A 10,937-nucleotide genomic window follows, 5' to 3' on the forward strand; every position below is an offset into this window, starting at 1 on the left:
TTGAATAAACTTCAAGATTTACATTTGCCAAGCAAAAAGTATATTCTTTTTACACTTGATGTTAAGAGTCTTTATACCTGCATCAAGCATGAGACAGGAATAGGTATAGTCAATAAGCTATTGACAGGTAGTGGTAAATATAGCAGACAACAAATAGAATTTATTGATAAATTACTGAGTTTCATACTATATTGAAATTATTTTTTTGTACCAGGATAATTGGTTTGTGCAGATTAAGGGGACTACCATGGGATCCAATGTGGCCCCATCATACACCAACCTGTTCATGAAAAGTTTTGAGGAATACTTTGTATATGCTAATGAATTGTTTCAAGAGTATGGCGTTGCATGGTGGTGTTTAATTGATGGCGTGTTTGGTGTGTCGTGGGGTGATAGTGGATCTCTGGAAAAATTTTCCTCAATGAAGCAGTTTTAGGAGTAGAATTTTCTCTCACATACAGTGAAATGTCTGTGGATTTCCTGAGTACTTGGGTTTACAAAGAGAATGGTACCCTTAAGGTTGACCTGTATAGGAAACCTACAGATAGAAATACAATGTTGGCCCATGATAGTTTCCACCCAATTAAGTTAAAGAAATCCTTCCCAAGGAGTCAGTTGCCGAGGGTTAACAGGATCGTTATTGAAAAAAATAAATAACCCTTAAGATTGCAAGAAATGGGTGAAAGATTCATTTAAAGAGGTTACCCTGAACAACTGATTAAAGAGGAGATCAATAGGTTAATGAATGTGGGCCAAGAAATTAATACCACTAAGGCACAAAATGTAAATAGTAGGAGAATGGTATTTACTTCCCAATATAACCTTTATAGTGATGAGGTTACTAAGATGGCTAAAAGACATTGGGATATTGTAAGAAACTGTAACAAGTAAATATATACATTTCAACAGGTGCCTATAATGGCATTCAGGAGGGTTAAGAGCCTTAAGGGCTATCTGGTTAGGAGTGATTTAGGTCCTGCTAAAACTATGAATCAAAGATATATAGGCCAGAATTCCATGGGTTCTTACCCCTGCCTGGGGTGCACTAATTGCCACTCCATGATTAAGGGGAGGGAATTTGTGCACCCCAGAACAGGTCACAAATTCAACATAAATGGATATTACACATGTGAAACCACATTTATTGTATACCTAATAAAATGTCCGTGCTCTTTAATTTATGTTGGAGAGTCCACAAGAAAGGGCAGAGAGAGGATGAACCAGTACAAATCCAACATTATATGTGGCAATACAGATGCACCTGTGTCAAATCACTTCTTACAAATGGGCCACAACATAAGCCAATTAAGGTGGCAAATAATTGATCAGGTTGGTAAACTGAGAGAGGGTCTTTAAATAAAGAGAAAGGCCTATATAATGTGCATATGGGCCAGGCTATTTTATATGAATGATTAAGGCCAAAGGGGCCAAAACGTTACAATGTGTCATGAAAATAAAGGTATAATTTTGTGAAGACATCCTTGGTGCTGATCCTTGGTGCTATGGTCTATTTGGATACTTTGATAGACTTGGGGTATGCAGTAACTCCTTACCACTTGCATCATTTCTAAAATTGGAGATGTCTGTTTGGGTGCTGAGCTCATTGATTGATTCTGTACACAACAACAATGGCTACTAAAAATAAATTAAACTTTACCATTAGAGCAATATGGTTATTATAAACACAATCAACTCTCTTTTTTCTTGGATGTTAGATTTTATTGGGAGTCATTAGTAAACCCCGATAATGCACCACCTTAAGACATAGGACTATTGGCTCTCGACATCTTTTACTCCATCTTCCCCAGAGTTCTAAATAGGCTTGAAATTCATACCCACAGTACATGTTGGACGTACCTCTAAGAATATAAAACAAATATTAAATAATTACATATTCTACTGAAGCAAGAACCTGCTGTATCCATTACCCAGTTCACATGTTTTTTTATTGTTTTGTTTCATTCAATTTACGTAGTTTAATTGTTTATATAACTTTAGATCGTAATAGGCATACAATCAATGAAAGAACGCTAGTAATCTTCCTTCACAATCTCCTGTGAAATTATCTCTACGTGCTTATGTATGTATGCTTTAAACTCAATAAAAATTATTGGAAAAACAAACAAACAATATTGCTTGTGCACAACAGTTAGCGTGCCACTCGTAATCTAGCTCAGTGTGTTTGAGATGACTTGTTATACCTACTGGAGAGTATAAAATGTATAGGAAATTGTTCCTTAATGTATATTTTTATATTAGAAATAGCTGTTTTTGCTCATTTAAAACCATCAGTTCTGATTTTCAAGGATGTGCCCATAAAAATGGGCTGAGCCTGCAGGTTAAACAGATCTACCAATGATATATATGTCTAAAGAAAGGTGTTGAAATCTCATGAATCTCATGTCTCTCAGAGTTTGTGGGGGACAACAGAGACCCAATTTAGGGACAGATTTAAAGTGGCAAGCTAACTTTTTTTGCTCGTGTGCAAATACAGCTGAAAGTAACATTTTAATGCACAAGCGAAACCTGGCATAATATCACGACTAAGTTAACTCCTTCTCCCCATAGACTTCAATGAAGAGTGATTAAAAGAAATACTTATTGCTCACCAGCTGATCCGACACAGCGTGAGACCTATATATGCATGACTATACATATATAACATATAAATACACGTGCATACACACACACATACATATATATGTTTATATTATATTATATATTGTTTACTAGTCTGGGGTTAAAAGCTACTAGCCCAGAGGGAGATTGTTACTAGTCCACTCAATGTTAAAGACAGGAAAAAATACAATTTCTAAGTCATCCGCGGCAAATTCTAAGAGCTCGCTTCCATTGAGTCATTAGAAATGGAGCTGTAAACTACCGAAGTGGCCGACATAGCCAAAAATAATTTACAGCTCCATTTCAGTACCAGGTTTCCATTGAATTAGGAAGAGTCTTATCACAGTATATATAAAGAGATACAAACAAAAGATCAAACGATATAAACTGAATAAAATAAAAGACTAAATATATTGTATTTAAGTTTATTGAAGCAAATATGGCGACTAGTTAGGGTTGTCACCCATCTTTATAACCAGGGCAGCCATGGGATCAGAAGGTAAAACTAAGTTAAAGTAATTTAACTTATTTTCAATAACTATACAGATATTATTTTAAATGTTAAAATGCATAGTATATTGCAGATGTTTTTTCTTTTTTCTTTACGCTTTTGCCTCCTCAAAATTATTACCAAAATAGGTAGCGACCCTACAACTAGGTCACCTATTGTGATGTCACCTTACAACCCCTTCACCGTTTGTCCATTCTTTGCTAAAAGTCAGACTGTTCATTCAGACATCATAATTAAGTGTCAGGGAATAAAAGGCCAGAGATTAGTGAGACAAGAAAGAGTACAGAGGAGAGGACAAACACAGAGGATGAGAGAACAATCAGCAGGAGTCAGTGCGTCCCAAAGACAGCAACAGGGACACGAGGCATAGACGGGAGAATGATATATTCTGGACTATCGTGCACCCTCACACAGTATGGCAATATTTATATACTCATTTTATAGGTTGCACTCAATAGACTTCTGTCTTCTTTCAACCTCATTTACAAAGCTATAAATTATAATGAGTCTTGTCATACCTGAGGACACATCACTCCCTGTCGCCAAGTACTTCATACGACCTGCAGTTCAAGATTGGTGCTACAGAATGAGACTTGTCAGCTTAGCAGTAGAATAATTTCTCTGACCAAAAACTTTGTCCCACAAGAAGGCGTAGAAGGGAGAATTATATGTTATGTACCATTGTACATCCTCACACAGTATGGCAATATTTATATACTCATTTTATAGGTTGAACTAAATAGACTTCTCTCTTCTTTCAACCTCATCTACAATGTTAAAAAAACATAATGAGTCTTGTCATACCTGAGGCCACATCACTCCCTGTCGCCAAGTACTTCATACCACCTGCACATCAAGATGATTACTAGAGAATGACTTGTCAGCTTAGCAGTAGAAGGACTTTGTCCCACAGGAAGGAAGAGAATTCTGGACAATTGTGCACCCTCACACAGTATGGCAATATTTATATACTCATTTTATAGGTTGAACTCAATAGACTTCTCTCTTCTTTCAACCTCATCTACAATGTTAAAAAATTATAATGAGTCTTGTCATACCTGAGGCCACATTACTCCCTGTCGCCAAGCACTTCATACCACCTGCACATCAAGACGGTTACTAGAGAATGACTTGTCAGCTTAGCAGTAGAAGGACTTTGTCCCACAGGAAGGAAGAGAATTCTGGACAATTGTGCACCCTCACACAGTATGGCAATATTTATATACTCATTTTATAGGTTGAACTCAATAGACTTCTCTCTTCTTTCAACCTTATCTACAATGTTAAAAATTATAATGAGTCTTGTCATACCTGAGGCCACATCACTCCCTGTCGCCAAGTACTTCATACCACCTGCACATCAAGATGGTTACTAGAGAATGACTTGTCAGCTTAGCAGTAGAAGGACTTTGTCCCACAGGAAGGAAGAGAATTCTGGACAATTGTGCACCCTCACACAGTATGGCAATATTTATATACTCATTTTATAGGTTGAACTCTATAGTCTTCTGTCTACTTTCAACCTCATCTACAATTGCATGTATTATAATGAGTCTTGTCATACCTGAGGACACAGCATAAGTAAATATTAAATTTTCTCTTGGTCCAGTGTGTATATCTGAATGAAAATTAACAAATAAATAGATCATGACTTTAAAATCAGCTGTGAGTGTTGCTTTTCATTTCTGAAACAAAACCTTATTTTCAACACAGTTGTTGGTTGGTTGGTTGGTTGGTTGGTTGGTTGGTTGGTTAAAAAGAGGTGAATATATTTACAAATACATAATATATTTATGAGATGTAAAGAGACACTCATTTTACATTTATAATATCCAGTGGCATATTTAGGTTTTGTGCTGCCCTATTTTTTGGTCAGGGTGTAACTTAATTTTTTTTTCATGGCATTTCCATAGCAAACGTTTACTAGGGCTTGCATGCGCTTAGGTGAGTTGAATTAGGCCCATGAGTACACAGTATACATTAATATATACAGTATATATACTATATATATATATTGTATAAATATATATATATATATATCATACATAACCTAACCCCTCCCCCGTGTCTGTCCCCCCCTCCCCCGTGTCTCTCTCCCCCTCCCCTGTGTCTCTCTCCCCCTCCCCTGTGTCTCTCTCCCCCTCCCCTGTGTCTCTCTCCCCCCGTGTCTCTCTTCCCCCTCCCCCCCTGTGTCTCTCTTCCCCCTCCCCTGTGTCTCTCTTCCCCCCTCCCCTGTTTCTCTCTCCCGCTCTCCCTTGTGTCTCTCTTCTCCCTCCCATGTGTCTCTCCCCCTCCCCTGTGTCTCTACCTCTCCCCTGTGTCTCTCCCTCTCCCCTGTGTCTCTCTACCCCCTCCCCCCCTGTGTCTCTCCCCCCCCTCCCATGTGTCCCTCCCCCCCCTGTGTCTCTCCCCCCTCCCCCCTGTGTCTCTATTCCCCCTCCCCCTGTGTCTCTCCCCCCTCCCCCATGTCTCTCTCCCCCCCCCGTGTCTCTCTCCCCACGTGTCTCTCTTCCCCCCTCTCCTGTCTCTCTCTTCCCCCCTCCCTTGTGTCTCTCTTCCCCCCTCCCTTGTGTCTCTCTTCCCCCCTCCCCTGTGTCTCTCTTCCCCCCTCCCCTGTGTCTCTCTTTCCCCATCCCCTGTGTCTCTCTTCCCCCTCCCCCCTATGTCTATCTCCCCCCCTCCCTGTGTCTCTCTTCCCCCTCCCCCCATGTCTCTCTTCCCCCCCTCCCCTGTGTCTCTCTCCCTCCCTCCCCTGTGTCTCTCTCCCTCCCTCCCCTGTGTCTCTCTCCCCCCCTCCCTCGTGTCTCTCTTCCTCTCCTCCCCGTGTCTCTCCCCCCCCTCCCATGTGTCTCTCCCCCGTCCCATGTGTCTCTCACCCCCTCCCCTGTGTCTCCCCCCCCCTCCCCTGTGTCTCATCCCTATGGTTCTTGCACCCAGAACTGTCTGGGAATAGCTCCCTGTGACTCTGGGAACAGCACAGCTTCCTGTGAGTGCCAGTGAGCACCCAGGGCTGAGCATGTTGCAGGATCATGAATGTTTACCCGGTCCGGTCTGAGAGTGCAGTCCCCTTCCGTATTTTATATATATATATATATATATATAAATGCACACACACATAAATATATATTATATATGTAGACACACAAACATTATATATGTATACATACACACACATAGAGTATATATAATACAAACACACACAATAAAAAAAATATTGCTAAACTACAGTCACAACCGGTTATTAGCAGCAACAGCCAGTTACTGCCAGCTAAATAATGTCAGCTAAATGATGTCATTATAAACTCCAGTCACACCCTGCTATTAGCAGCCACAGCCAGTCACTGACAGCTAAATAATGGTAAAGTGCCACATCTTGCCATTGTGATGTCATAATAACCCAGGGTATATAAAGAGCTGCAAGACAATCTTTTAGTTAGCTTTTTGTAGAATGTCTACAAAAAAAGTTATACGTATTGTTATACTAATTGTGCTTCTTATTATCATTTTCTCTTAGGTGAGGAGATGATGTAAGAAGCCAATCTGTTGGTGGCGGAGGTTAGGGCGGGCGGGCGGGTTATTGCAACTAAACAATCAGCAGCTAAACATACCATCAGCAGCTAAACATACCATCAGTAGCTAAACATCCCATCAGCAGCTAAACATCCCATCAGCAGCTAAACATCCCATCAGCAGCTAAACATCCCTTCAAAAGCTAATCATCCCATCAGCAGCTAAACATCCCATCAGCAACTAAACATCCCATCAGCAACTAATCATCCCATCTATGTTTCTATCTATCTATTGGGTTCTTGTAAAGCGTGGCTATTCACCCGTAAGGGTCTCAAGGTGCTGAGGGTTGCAGTTCAGTCGAAGAGCCAGGTCTTGAGGTCCTTTCTGAACTTAGTAAGGGCGGTAGCTTGTCTAAGGTGCAGCGGGAGGGTGTTCCAAGTCTTGGCAGCCAGGTGAGAGAAGGATCTGCCTCCCGCTGTGGTTTTCCTGATGCGGGGGATGACAGCGAGGGCTTGGTCGGCAGATCGAAGTTGTCTGGCAGGGTGTAGAAGGTAACGTGTGGTTCAAGTATTCGGGACCGATGTTGTGGAGGGCCTTGAAAGCGTGGGTGAGAAGCTTGAAGGTGATTCTTTTGTTGATAGGGAGCCAGTGCAGGTCCCGCAGGTATTTGGTGATGTGGCATTGACGAGGGATGTCAAGGATTAGTCTGGCCGAGAAGTTCTGGATGCGCTGTAGTCTCTTTTGAAACTTGATGGTGGGGCCGGCGTAGAGTGCGTTACCATAGTCCAGTCGGCTTTTGACGAGGGCGTGAGTGACAGCCTTCCTGGTCTCGGTTGGGATCCATTTGAAGATCTTTCGCAGCAGGTGAAGTGTGTGGAAGCATGCAGAAGAGATGGCGTTGATTTGCCGGTCCATGGAGAGCGATGAGTCCAGGATGACGCCTAGATTTTGTGCATGGTCGGTGGGGGTTGGAGGGTGTCCGAGGGCTATGGGCCACCAGGAGTTATTCCAAGCGGATGTGGTGGGACCGAGGAGGAGGACTTCGGTCTTGTCTGCGTTCAGCTTTAGGCAGCTGTAGTTCATCCAGGTGGCGACTGCTGTCAGCCCTTCGTGGATGTTTCTCTTGGCGGTGGTGGGGTCACTGGTGAGTGAGATGATTAGCTGGGTGTCGTTGGCATAGGAGACGATGTTGAGGTCGTGTCGTCGGGTGATGGCGGAGAGAGGGGACATGTAGATGTTGAATAGAGTAGGGCTCAGAGAAGATCCTTGGGGTACACCGCAGCTGATTTCTGTGGGCTTGGAAGTGAAGGGTGGGAGTCTAACTTTCTGGGTTCTGCCGGTGAGGAAGGAGGTGATCCATTCCAGGGCTTTGTCGCGTATGCCGGCATTGTGTAGTCGGTTGCAGAGGGTGAGGTGGGAGACAGTGTCGAATGCTGCTGAGAGGTCTAGGAGAATGAGGGCAGCGGTCTCTCCTCGGTCGAGTAGGGCGAGGATGTCATCTGTGGTGGCGAGGAGGGTGGTCTTGGTGCTGTGGTTGCTCCTGAAACCGGATTGGGAGGGGTCCAGGGTGTGGTTGGCTTCGATGTAGTCAACAAGTTGCGCGTTGATGGATTTCTCGATGACTTTGGCCGCAAAGGGGAGCAAAGAGATTGGGCGGTAGTTCTTCAGATCATTGGGGTCAGCCATGGGTTTTTTCAGTAGGGGTTTTAATTATGCGTGCTTCCAGTCATCCGGGAAGGTGCCGGTTTCGATGGAGCAGTTGATGGTGCTGCAGAGCTCGGGTGTCACCCGCTTTGTTGAAAATGTGATGCGGGCATGGGTCCCGAGGGTGCTCCGGAGTGGATCGATCTCATGATCCTGATGGTGTCCTCTGAGGTGAGGGGGATCCAGATGGTCAGTGGGGGGTAGGCGGTGGTGTATTTGGGTGAGGTATCGGTAGGAGTTAGTGAGTTGGCAGTGGTGGGTGAGTTCTGGGGAGCGAAGCTGTCATAGATGTCAACGATCTTGCGGTGGAAGTACATTGTGAGGTTATCGCAGAGGTCCTGGGAGGGCGGGATGTTGTTGGTGTTGCAGCTAATCATCCCATCAGCAGCTAAACATCCCATCAGCAGCTAAACATCCCATCAGCTTCTAAACATCCCATCAGCAGCTAAACATCCCATCAGCTTCTAAACATCCCATCAGCAGCTAATCATCCCATCAGCAGCTAAAAATCCCATCAGCTTCTAAACATCCCATCAGCAGCTAATCATCCCATCAGCAGCTAAACATCCCATCAGCTTCTAAACTATGTGAAGATTTACACAGTATTATGCAATTATGTTTTTCTTCCTTTTGGAAAACAATGTTTAAATTATTTGTATTTATGTGATTATTTCCATTAAAGACTCTTTTCACTTTGAATATATTCCTACATACTGGTTGGTCTGTATTATTATTACTATGTGTGTGTGGTTTTACTTACACATTTTTTCATTTTATATTTATTTCTGTGTTAACCACATTATTGTGATTTTTGTATTTATTAAAAAATAATAATAATTATATATATATATATATTAAAAACCTAAAACCTAAAGAGACGTAAGACTCATACATAACCTAAAGACACATAAGACTCATACATAACCTAAAGGGACAAAAGACTCATACATAACCTAAAGGGACACAAGACTCATACATAACCTAAAGGGACATACGACTCATATATAACCTAAAGGGACATAAGACTCATGCATAACCTAAAGGGACATAATATTCATGCATAACCTAAAGGGACATAAGACTCATGAATAACCTAAAGGGACATAAGACTCATGCATAACCTAAAGGTACATAAGACTCATACATAACCTAAAGACACATATGACTCATGCATAACCTAAAGGTACATAAGACTCATACATAACCTAAAGGTACATAAGACTCATGCATAACCTAAAGACAAATATGACTCATGCAAAACCTAAAGGGACATAAGACTCATACATAAACTAACATAAGACTCATACATAACCTAAAGGGACATAAGACTCATACATAACTTAAAGGGACATAATACTCATACATAACCTAAGGGGACATAAGACTCATACATAACCTAAAGGGACATAAGACTCATACATAACCTAAAGGTACATAAGGCTCATGCATAACCTAAAGGAACATAAGACTCATACATAAACTAAAGGGACATAAGACTCATACATAACCTAAAGGGACATAAGGCTCATACATAACCTAAAGGTACATAAGGCTCATACATAACCTAAAGGTACATAAGACTCATACATAAACTAAAGGGACATAAGACTCATACATAACCTAAAGGGACATAAGACTCATACATAACCTAAAGGTACATAAGGCTCATACATAACCTAAAGGTACATAAGACTCATACATAAACTAAAGGGACATAAGACTCATACATAACCTAAAGGGACATAAGAATCATACATAACCTAAAGGGACATAAGACTCATACATAACCTAAAAAGACACATACGACTCATGCATAACCTAAAGGTACATAAGACTCATACATAACCTAAAGGTACATAAGACTCATACATAACCTAAAGGGACATAAGACTCATACATAAACTAAAGGGACATAAGACTCATGCATAACCTAAAGGTACATAAGACTCATACATAACCTAAAGGGACATAAGACTCATACATAACCTAAAGGGACATAAGACTCATACATAAACTAAAGGGACATAAGACACATACATAAACTAAAGACACATACGACTCATGCATAACCTAAAGGTACATAAGACTCATACATAAACTAAAGACACATACGACTCATGCATAACCTAAAGACACATACGACTCATGCATAACCTAAAGGTACGTAAGACACATACATAAACTAAAGACACATAAGACTCATACATAACCTAAAGGTACATAAGACACATACATAAACTAAAGGTACATAAGACACATACATAAACTAAAGGTACATAAGACACATACATAAATATAGGTACATAAGACACATACATAAACTAAAGGTACATAAGACACATACATAAACTAAAGACACATAAGACTCATACATAACCTAAAAGTACATAAGACACATACATAAACTAAAGACACATAAGACTCATACATAAACTAAAGACACATACGACTCATGCATAACCTAAAGACACATACGACTCATGCATAACCTAAAGGTACATAAGACTCATACATAAACTAAAGACACATACGACTCATGCATAACCTAAAGACACATACGACTCATGCATAACCTAAAGGTACATAAGACACA

This window comes from Bombina bombina, chromosome 3 (genome assembly GCF_027579735.1).
Source record: "Bombina bombina isolate aBomBom1 chromosome 3, aBomBom1.pri, whole genome shotgun sequence".
Taxonomy (NCBI): domain Eukaryota; kingdom Metazoa; phylum Chordata; class Amphibia; order Anura; family Bombinatoridae; genus Bombina; species Bombina bombina.